Genomic DNA, 11832 nt, shown 5'->3' with positions numbered 1-11832 from the left:
CCAGGTGGCCAAAAGAGGGCAAATGCCAACTAATGAGACATAGTTCAGGAAGTCAAATTGTCATCATGGAGGTTTAGAGTATGCAGAAAACAAGTTCCTGAAGGTGATATAAAAATCCATATACAGAAATTCTGGAAGCTGATAAGAGACAAAGAGGTAGAGAGGCAGGTGGGCTGCTCTGAGAGTCTGAAAGTAAGTAACAAACCCAAATAAAGTAGGTGGGATTCAGGGCCACAGGCAAATTCCTGGAAGGACCGTGGAGAACATATCAAAGGATTCCATTTTCAAAGAAATGAAAATGTAGACAACCCTGGCCATAGCTATGAAGTGCATTTTTTGAAAACCTAACCCTAAAATGAGTATTTCAGAAGTAATTTTTCTGTAAGAGGTGGTAGTGAGAAACTTTGTTGTATCATTTATAGAGTACTAGGTATAGAGGCATGTTCATTGCCTAAGAAGCAACTGTGACTCATCCTAGGCCAGAACCAGGGGAGTCATTAGCACACATTAGATTCAATTACCTTCCTATTACTCTGCTTCCCGCAACCGTCAAATATCACACATGCACACACACGTCTCTAAAAGATGCCTCCCCTTCTTTACCTTTGATTTAGTCATTGACCCACTCAAATATGGATTCTACTATACCACTACACAAACACTGTTTTCCCATAGCTCACTACTCTCATATTGCCAAATCTACTGGAAGCTTCTTTATCTTCCTCTTATTTATTGTTTCAGTAATATTCAGTATATTTGACTAGTACTCTTCTGCTTTCTTGTTTTGACTTGCCGAACACCACAAACTCCTGATAATAAATCTCTCACCTTCTCAATTTATTTGTCTGGCTACTTTTCTAGTAGCAAACTCTATGTGGAAGGAGTCCTCAGGATTCTTGCTCTTTATCTACACATTTGCTTTAGATAATCTCATTCACTTGTAACTTCAAATGTCTTTTAAATGCTAATAATGTCTAGATTTTGATTTGCCACCTAGACTGCACTCTGAGCTCTGGACCCATTATATCAACTAGTCCACACACGTTTCAAACTCTAAACATCCTCCAAAGCACCTCTTAGTCAGCTCGGGCTACCATAACAAAATACTACCGGCTTAGTGGCTTCAACAACAGAAATTTATTTCTCACAGTTCTGGAGGCCAGAAGTCCAAGACCAAAGTCCAGCCAATTTGGATTCAATGAGCGTTCTTTTTCTGGCTTGCAGGCAATTAGTTACCTTCTTGCTGTGTCCTCACATGGAAGAGAAAGAGATTGACCTCTCAAGTCTTCTTCTTGTAAGGGCACTGGTCCTATGGGATTAGGGCCCCACTCTTGTGACTTCATTTAACGTTTATCACCCCTTTGCAGGCCTTTCTCCAAATACAGTCACACTGGATGTTCGGGCTTCAACATACAATATTTTGGAAAGGAGGACAAAATCCAGTTCACAGCACCCTTTTTCTTCAATCTTCCCCACCTTAGCAAAGGGGACTACCATCCATTCAACTGGTTAATTCCAAATCATGGGGCTCACTCTTATTAGCTAAATGCCCATAAGTAAGCAAACTTGCTGTTAGATTGGATATTTCTTCTCAAGATATCTTGAATCAACCCACTTTGCTTATTTCCACTGTCTCCACTCTAATTTAAAGTCACTTTACTGAATGTCTGTTTACTCTTGATCTCTGACCCTTTCCACTCCATTTCAGCATTATTTTTTAAGTTAATGAGATAATTTCACCCATGGCTCTGAACACATGGATGGTTTTCCATTGTGCTTAGGATCAAGCCCCAATGGTTAATATTGATTATGAGCCCAGGATATCTGGACCTGTGTCCACAGCCCCGGTCTTATTTTGAGCCATTTTAGCTAGTGTTTTCTATGGGCTAGGTGCTTTGACTTTTCTGTTCTTCAAATATAAAATTTTCCTCCATGTCTCATAACCTTACTACCTGATTGCCTCCTATGTAACATTCATTTATTTGCCTCAATGCTGTTTCCACATACAAAGGCATTCTTTGATCCACAGTGTCAATTATTCTATCTTCCTATACTCTCTCACAGATCCTTGTAACTCTTCACAGAAAAATTATCTATGTGACTGTATTCCCCACTGAGCTTAAGCAGGGGTCATATCTCTTTTGTTTACTTCTTTATTTCGAATCCTAGCAGAGTACTTGGTACATAGTAGCAGTTCAATAAACACTTGTTAAAAAAATAGTCACTTAATTGGTTGAATGATTAAATCAATAAAATAGTGAATAAAGCCACAGTCATCAACCTGCTTCCTACTCAAAGAGGTAACCACTTTTACCAGTTGACATCTCCTCCAGTGTTACTTCCCAAAGATATTCATCAAGTGACTGCTTGTCTTAGTCCACTTCCTACTGCTATAACAGAACACCACGGACAGTAACTTATAAACAACAGAGGTTTATTTGGCTCACAGTTATGGAGGCTGGGAAGTCCAAGATCAAGGGGCTGCTTCTGTGTGCTTTCTCACCATGTGATGCCATCTGTGTCAAAACACAGCAGAAGTCATCACACAGTGAGAAAGCACACATGTGTATGTGAGAGAAAAAATCAGGCTGAACTCACTCCTTTCATCAGGAACCCACTGCTGCCATAACTAACCTACTCCTGAGATAATAGTATTAATCTTTTCATGAAGACAGACCCCCTCATGGCCTAATCACTTCCTAAAGGTCACATCTCTTAATACAGTTAAAATGGAAATTAAATTTCAATGTGAGTTTTAGTGGGGACATTCAAACCATAGCACAGGTGCACTATGACTTAGCCAGGAGAAACAGTGGCCACAGTTATTACTAGAAGGGCAAACTACTTTCATGGCCAGAACTGAGTTAGCTGAGCTTGGCCACAGGTAACATCTCTTGGCTAGAGATTAAGTAACTGAAAGATCTTGCCACCTTCCTCCCTCATCCCAGATCGTAAGTTTTGAGGCATAAGTCAAGTTGGTTAACAGTAAATAAATGAATGTCTATATTAAGTTTCATTACCACCCCTAAATGATGATAATTAAAACTTGAAAAATCTAAAAAACTTAAAAGGGAATTGTGTACATTAAGATATTGATAAAAGCACCCCAAGCTTTCAGATTCTGCACGTTAACACCAAAAAATATGTCACATAAAAAGTAGTTTATTATTCCTGGAAATGGGTCAGATATGCCTTTTGTAATCTTCTAGCGGGAATAGTAGATTGCAATATGTAATTTTTGCAAAACCTCACTTTGAAGGGATTGAAACAAATAACCAATACTTAATTTCCTTTTAAAAGAAAATACACCAAATAGTCTAACTTTAGGGAACAAATTAGCTAAAAGATGAGATCAAAACAATAGAAAATTAGGACAACAAAAGCTTGATTAAGATTTTACTCCATTGGTTCTTAAAATTTATTCTGAGAGGCTCAGCAGCACCTAAGTATATCATCTTTTGAAAATCTTGGCATTTGCTAGGAAAATTAAACTATATTTTTATTATTAAAGTAACATTAAAAACAACTCTTCACTTTAGATGTAGAGGGTGAATATTAAACAGAAACGTGTTAGAAATGCATGAGTCTTCATTAAGAGAATGGCAAGAGGCCTTCTGAGGAAAGAAAGCCTTGGACTTTGAAAACATTTGTGTGTGTGTGTGTGTGTGTGTGTGTGTGTGTGTGAATATATTTGCATTGCAGGACACTGAAGACTCTAACTGAATCTTTCACATTGTCATTTGAAATAACAATTGTCATTTGTGGGTTACCACTTTCCCAAATTTCATATTGACCTGGAAGACAAGGAAAGAAGGGCCAGCACTTTGGGCATCTATACACGGCTCCATCCAGGGTATAGTACATTTAAATAATTTGTATTAATTTATTATAGTAGACATTTTGGGAGAACCCACCCAATCTATTCTGCCTTTCTGAGAATGTACCCCGTTCACAGCCCCTCTGTAGGAAGCAACTCCTCACCACTAGCTGAGTCAGCTTGGGTTGAATGCCAACATAAGAAGCAACAGTGGGTAGACTGGGTTGAACAAATCGATTCTTTCTCTTGAGAAGTTGCCCTTGAGGGCACAGGGACTATTTGTGGACAACTGAATTGAAAATGAAAATATCAGGGCAAGTAGAGGAATGTGGAACCATGTGAAGCCAAACGAGAAAAAAGGAGGCAAGGTGAGGAGGATACTTCATGCTTTAGAAGCACAGGAAGAATAATCTTATAACTGATTTTTCTGTCCTAGTGTCTGTCCCCATGTGGCTTGGCTTTATTTCATTTCTCATCCTTAAGTGATGGAGAGGTTGCTTTAGCCTAAAATAAATTCTCCTTAACTTAAGCTAGCTTACACAGGCTTTTCTTTCTTGCCACTTGATCCTGGGCTGATATATTATTTTATAAAAAGGTCTGTCTGGGCCAAGTGCAAGTGGCTCACGCCTGTAATCCCAGCACTTTGGGAGGCCAAGGCAGGTGGATCATCTGGGGTCAGGAGTTCAAGACCATCCTGGCCAACATGGTGCAACCCTGTCTCTACTAAAAATACAAAAATTAGCCAGGTGTGGTGGCACGCGCCTATAATCCTAGCTACTTGGGAGGCTGAGGAGGTGGAGGTTGCAGTGAGCCGAGATTGCACCACCGCATTCCAGCCTGGGAGACAGAACAAGACTCTGTCTCAAAAAAAAAAAAAAAAAAAAAAAGGTCTGTCTGGGTTAACTCACTCTGCCTCCTCAAATCAGTCTGTACATGCAAACACAGCTTGTATGCACATAAATTGACTCTTGGCGCTTTAATCAGAAACATCATTTCTATTGGCCAGTGCTCACAATCTTAACTAGACAATGGCCACAAATGAGCAACCTCTAGAGTCAAGCAAACTTTCGTACTATTTCTCCATTACAGATAACAAAATTCAAGCAGCATCTTTCACCACCTGAGGGTTCAGGTTCTCAATGCCAATTTCTCAGCAGTGGCAGGTCAGGTCTTTGAAGCTCCATCCTAAAATTGCAGGGCTCTAAATAACCCAGATGAAACCTATTGGGATGAATTCACAACTGTCTGCAAGAGAAAGCTCCTGCTGACGTCAATAGGAGTTTATCCTGAGGGCCTAAGAATTAGGTGAGCGTTAATACATTTTGCTGAGTTATTTCAATCTGATCTGAAGGCTTTAGCTTTTTCCTTTTCAAGAGTGGGTTGGAAAAGAGGGGGATGTGACTATGTGGGAACACTTTGATGTTCCCAATGTTGTACTTGGAGATTTTACTTAGAAAGTTTAAGTTAGAAGAAACTTAGCACCGAGTTTTATTTCTTTTTGTGCATTGACATCTCATCTCGCTTCTTAACCCCTTTCTAGTCGCCTTGCAGTTCTCTTGCATGATTCCAATTTTCACTGATGATGAGAATTACTTCTGCAAATGACATTTAGATTTAAAAGTGGGGGCATTGGCTGTAGACTATTAATTATTGTTTTGGGGTCTGGACATAAATTTATGTCCTTTGTTCATTGTTCTTAAGAAATCAGCTTATTTTTTGACAGGTGAGTATAAGCATGCAAAGTGATTAATTTCAGCAGAACCATTACATTAGGCAAAATCTTTTAGATCAAGAGAAAGGAAAAAAGTTTGTAATACAAATGAAATGCTATGGCTTTGGAAATGCATAATATTTTTTCAAAACCATAAACATATGAAGAAGCCATTCTGCATTCACTCAGTTGAAAATTATTCTACAGACTAAAATTCATCATTGAAAAAACATATTTTTCCAATAAAACTTACAACTCATTGTCTAAATGAGAACCTTTGACAATGAGAGGACACTATTAATAATTATACTGGAACAGTATGTACAAACCAGTATACCTTACAAGCAAGGCCCTAGTTATCACCATTTTCTCACAAAAGATCAAAATAATTGAAAATGGTTTTCCTCTAGTTTTCCAAACAAAATAATTAAAATGTTCCCCATTTACTTCATAGAATTGACTTCAAACATAACATTTCCCTTAATATAGACAACTTGAGATTCATCCGGTGTCAGCTTTGAAGTTAGTGTTTGATTCTATGTAATATCTTCTAGTTACTTGGCCTTCCTAATTTTATTGTTTTACATTTGATTATTTTATGGTGAAATATTATAGATATATAAAAACATATGTAAAACAAGTCTATTTTAATTATTGTAAAGAAAACATCTACATAACAACCTCCTGGGTAAAGAGAGGGAATACTCTTATTACCCCAATGACCCTGTGAGGCATTTCACAATAGCAATATTTTCTCACCCCTGAAAGGAAACCACTACTCATACTAAGGGAATTTACTTAATTTTTAAACTAGATTTACCCCAAAGTATGAATTCCTAACCAATATAGTTTCGTCTTGCTCATTTTACTTAAAATTTATATAAGTGAAATCATATTGTATGTGTTTTGTATATGTGTCTGGCTTTTTCTGTTCCACATTACGTTTTAAATAATCATCCATACTGTGTAGGCTGGGTGTGGTGGCTCACACCTGTAATCCCCACACTTTGGGAGCCCGAGGCAGGTGGATCCCATGAGGTCAGGCATTCGAGACCAGCCTGACCAACATGGTGAAACCCTGTCTCCACTAAAAATACAAAAAATTAGCTGGGTGTGGTGGTGCACACCTGTAATCCCAGCTACTCAGAAGCCTGAGGCAGGAGAATGGCTTGAACCTGGGAGGCAGAGGTTGCACTGAGCCGAGATGGTGCCACTGCACTCCAGCCTGGGCAACAGAGCCAGGCTGTTTCTCAAAAATAAATAAAATAAAATACAGAATCATCCATACTGTGTATATAGATGTATTTATTCATTGTTATTGCTATATGTCATGTTATTGTCTGAGAAAATTGTTTTTATTCTATTGCTGGTAGATATTTGGATTGTTTCCCGGTTGGGGTCATTAAAAATAATACTGCTAAGAAACATTTTTATCCATGTAACCTGTTGCATTAAAACATCAATTCTGTAATAAATTTACTGAGCACATAAATTGCTAGGTAGGGTAGGCATAACTTTAATTTTAGCACCTAAGGCTAAGGAGTTTTGCAAAGTGATCCTATGGAATGGTTCCCACACTTGTATCATCAGTTTCACCTGGGAACTTGTTAGAAATGCAAATCACCCTGCCAGCAGAATCAGAAACTCCGGGGGTGGAGCCTAGCAATCTGTGTTTTAATAAGTCTTCTAGATTATCCTGATGTAAGTTCAAGAGCAGTGGTTCCTAAACATTCCTGCACATTAGAATTATCTGGGGATCTTTTAAAAAATACCAATGCCTAGCTCCTTGTTCCAGATATTCTACTTAATTGGTATGAGGTATGACCGCGGCATCAAGATTGAGAGAGTAGTTCTCAGTCTCAGTTGTTCAATTAAAATCACCTTGTGAGCCTTCAAAAGAAAAAATTAAACACCCTGCCCCTGACAAAGATTCAGATATAATTGTCCTTAGGGGATGAGGAGCTCAGGCATTGATCTTTGCTTGCTTGTTTGAGTTTGTTTTGTTTCCTATTAAAATAGCTCCCTAGGCAGTTTTAATATGCAACCAGGATGCATACCACTGTCTTAGAGTAGGGAAGCCAGATAATATCATTATAAATATCCTAGTCCTTTCCAATTATCTCTCTCCTCTCTACTCCCCTTTCATCAACCTCTATCACTTTCTTCAATACAGTTCAGTTCAGTTAAAGCAAAAGAAAGAGAAATATGTTCAACTAAATCATACAAATGTGTGAACAATGTACAGCCTCAGAGTCCCAGAGTTATTTCCTATTGCATACTGAATTGTTATTGAAAATGAATCTCTAATTGGCAGAATTTCAGGTAGAATAAAAAACTGGAATAAAGAATGATTTGCAGCAAAAAGAGCTATTCAGCACTACTTAAATGGCATAAGGCATGTTCAATTTGAGAATGTGGTAACGTTTCTTTTTTCCTTTAAGGTCTCCACTTCTAATTTGTTTTGTAATCTGGTAGACATTATTTTACCTCTCAGTTATCTATTTCCCACTGAAAGATGTCCCTATTCTCTGCAAAATGGCATTTGATGAAACATTTTGATAATGTTATAAAGTACTTTGGACATCTTGGCAGAAAAAATATATAAATTAAATATATTTCAGAAAGATACATGAGTATCCATTTTTGCCATTTAAATCTTATTTCTGAGTAATTATTTAAAGAATGAATTAAAAGAAAAACAAACAGGCTGATTTTCAGAAAAGTCAAAAAATTGTTTTTACCTGTTACTTAGGGTATCTCTTAAATTCAAAATATCTTATCCTATTTCTGACCACTCTGTGATCCGTGTAATGTCTGAAGCTAAAGATACAGAGTTCTATTTTCGGTATGTTTGTCCCAACAACCTTCCATGCGTTCTATGTCACCTCACAGCAATGGTGAGAAATATATTCAATCGTTTTTAAAATGCTTGTTTCACAGTCCCTGAATTAACCAGTACCTATCTACAAGACAGAGCACCCAAGATTCTCAACCATGTTAAACTAAGTAAGCAGGAGGTCATGAACTACAACCTAACTCAGTATATGAACAAACTGAAACCTGACTTCAGAGTTTATTTTTTGTAATGGATAGCACGGTCTTAGACATTCACAAATAGCTTCAGCTAGTTACAGGCAGCCAACTGTTCAGAACATGTCCAAATGAGGCAAACAGCTAGCGGTAACCAATCAATCAAATTATTTCTGTACTTTACTTCTAGTGTTCAACCTGTGCTCTACTGTTCATGCTGAGGAGTGGAGGCTCTCTGAACCCCAATTTCTCTACATCCTTAACACATGCTATTTTCTGGTTTTATGTTTGTTGGTTGGTTTGTTTTTGATAATAGCTAACCTAATGGATGTGAAGTGGTTTTCATTTGCATTTTTCTAATGACTAGCAATACTGGACATCTTTTTATGTATTTATTGGCCATTTGTATATCTCTTTTGAAGAAATGTCTACTCAAATTATTTACCCATTAAAAAAATTGGGTCGTTTTTGTTGCTGAATTGTAAGACTTTTAGAAATTATTTTCTACATATTATTTGTCAAATATGTAATTTGCAAATATTTTCTCCCATTCCATGGTTGCCTTTTCACTCTGCTTGTTTTGTCATTTGATGCAAAGAAGTTATAAATTTTCACGTAGTCCTATGTAATCATTTTTTGTTGTTGTTGTTGCCTATGCTTTTAGTGTTATATCCACCAAATTACTGCCAAATCTAATGTCACAAAGCCTTTCTCCTAGGTTTTCATCTAAGAGTTTTGCAGTTTTAGCTCTTACATTTAGGTATTAAATTCATTTTGAGTTAACATTTACATATTGTGAAAGACAAGGGTCCAAATTCGTTCTTTCACATGGTTTTCAATACCTGGTTTTCCCGGAACCACTTTTTGAAAAGAATGCTTTACCCCCATTAAATGATCTTGGCATCGTCATTGAAAACTATTTGATTATATGCGCAAGGATTTATTTCTGGGCTTCCTATTTTATTCCATTTGCTTATATGTCAATACTTATGCCAGTATCACTACTTTAACTACTGTAGCTTTGTAGTTGTTGGAGTTCAGAAAACAATATCCCAAAATGAAGGAGTCAGCAGCAACCTCAGAAACAAAAGATTTTATCTGACCTACCCCTACCCTCCTGTCTCTCAGTCCCATCCTCCCCCAAGGTTGGCCATAGAAACTAGAACCCCTCTTTTTCAAGCTGGGTTATAGAAACCAGAACCCCTTTTCCTGAAAAGAAGCCATAAAACCTAAACATATTCTATGTAAAAATTGGCCATAAAGAAATTATTTGACCTGCCTTGTTTGAATGTAGATCTTAGGACCCCCATTCCAGAGAGGACTGTGCCCTCACACCCAGAAGGAAGACATACATGCTCACAGAGGCCAAAAGAATCTAGATGGACAGGCTTTGCTGGATTTCCCCACTCAGTCTATTCACATTAGATCATAGACTTTTTGTCCAATCATAGTTCTACATAGCTGTCCATACTTCGTTGAACGTAAGCATAACAATGAAAAATTTCCCCTGTATCTTTATGTCTTCATTCTGAAGACACCTGTGTATGCACATTAAATAAATCTGTATGCCTTTTCTCCCACTAATCAATCCGTTTCATGTCAGCAATTTTCAGTGAACCTTTAGTGGGACAAGGGCCTTGGTGCCCACACAGTAGATACTGATAACAGAAAGTGTGAGCCCTCCGACTTTGTTCTTTCTCAATATTGTTTTAGCTATTTGGGATCCCTTGAGATCACATATGACTTTGAGGATAAATTTTTCTTCGTATGCCAGAAACACTGTTGGAATTTTGAATGGATTACTTTGAATTTGTAGATCTCCTTGGGTAGTATTGACAGCTTAACAATATTGTCTTCCAATATATGAACATGAGATACCTTTCCATTTATTTATGTCTTTAATTTCTTTCAGCAATATTTTGTAGTTTTCGGCGTATAACCCTGGTGCCCCCTTAGTTAAGTTTATTCCTATTTTATTCTTTTTGATGCTAGTGTAAATGTAATTGTTTTCTTAGTTTTCTTTTTGATTGTTCATTGTCAGTGTATAGAAATAAAACTAATTTTTGAGTGTTGAGTTTGTATCCTGCAACTTTCCTAAATTCATGTATTATTTCTAACAGTTTTGCTAACTGTTTTTGTGTCTATGTCAAATATTTAAGGTTGACTACATGTATGATTTTGTTCTCTGTGAATGTAGATAACTTCCCTTATTTCTTTCCAATTTGGGTGACTTTTGTTTATTTTTCTTGCCTAATTGCTGTGGTTAGAACTTGCAATATTAGGTTACACAGAAGTGGCAAAAGCAGGCATCTGTATCTTATTCCTAATCTTATTGGAATCGTTTTTAGTCTCACACCATTGAGTATGATGCTGTATGAGTAGCATCAGAAAACATAAAACACACAAGTAGATTTAACAAAATGCATGAAAAGTTGCAAAACATTTTTGAGAGAAATTTTAAAAGACGCAAACAAATGTAGAACCATAGCATGGTCATGGATTGAAAGACATTTAAAACTTTTGTATTTCAAGTTTATATCAAAAGAGAATGTAAACAAATACTGAGCTCAAATTAATGGTATACATACCGAAATGTTTAGAGGGCTGTAATGTCTGCAATTTACTTTGAAATGCATTAAAAAAGAGAGATGATTAAAGAAATACTGCTATGGTTTGGATATAGTTTGTCCCCACGAAAACTCATGTTGAAATGTGATCCCCAATGTGGTCATATTAGAAGGTGGCATCTAGTGGGAGCTGTTTGGGTCATGGGACAGATCCCTCATGAATGGCTTGGTAGTGAGTTCTCACTCTCATGAGACTGGATTAGTTCTTGAGGGAATGTTTCCCAGGAGAGTTGGTTGTTAAAAATCCAAGACACTCTTGGGATTTTTGTCTCTTTACATGTGTCACTTTCCTTTTGAACTTCTCTGCCATGTTATGATGCACCATAGAAGCCCTCTCCAGAAGCTAGTGCCATGCCTCCAAACTTTCCAACCTGCAGAACCAGAGCCAAATAAACCTCTTCTCTTTATAAATTACCCAGTCTCAAGTATTCTGTTATAGTAACACAAAATGGTCCACAACAGGTGGATAAATAGATAGATAAATGCTAAAACAACTATTAAATGTTAGCGGTAGAATCGAAGTGGTGAGTATATGGATATTTACTGTAAAATCCATTCAACATTACTACATATTTGAAAGTTTTAATAATAAAATGTTTTATATGCATGAGCATATAAGTTAATTTATGCTTGAATATGCGTAGAAT

Source organism: Hylobates moloch, unplaced genomic scaffold, assembly GCF_009828535.3.
Source record: "Hylobates moloch isolate HMO894 unplaced genomic scaffold, HMol_V3 SCAFFOLD_11, whole genome shotgun sequence".
In the NCBI taxonomy this organism is placed as follows: domain Eukaryota; kingdom Metazoa; phylum Chordata; class Mammalia; order Primates; family Hylobatidae; genus Hylobates; species Hylobates moloch.
Note: the sequence above shows the minus strand (reverse complement) of the source record.